Source organism: Cynara cardunculus, unplaced genomic scaffold (genome assembly GCF_001531365.2).
Source record: "Cynara cardunculus var. scolymus isolate 2C unplaced genomic scaffold, CcrdV1 Un_Scaffold_2705, whole genome shotgun sequence".
NCBI classification, from domain to species: Eukaryota; Viridiplantae; Streptophyta; class Magnoliopsida; order Asterales; family Asteraceae; genus Cynara; species Cynara cardunculus.
The window spans coordinates 27,158-27,373 of record NW_020201191.1 but is presented as its reverse complement, the minus strand read 5'-3'; positions in this window follow the sequence as shown (position 1 = coordinate 27,373).

Below are 216 nucleotides of genomic sequence, written 5' to 3'. Positions count from 1 at the left end.
CTGTCTAGTTAGAGTATGCTAAGAAGTCACTCGTTCTGGTTATTTTAGTAGTATGTCCGTTTTAAATTTTTGAGACTCTTTTTAAGAAAATTAATTCGTAAATTTTTTTTTGGGTTATAGTGTATGGTTTTCTTTGAAAACTGGTGTTCTCTATAACCTACAGCTCTGATACCAAATCTGTCACACCCCGCTAAAGCGGAAACGCGAGGTATGGCA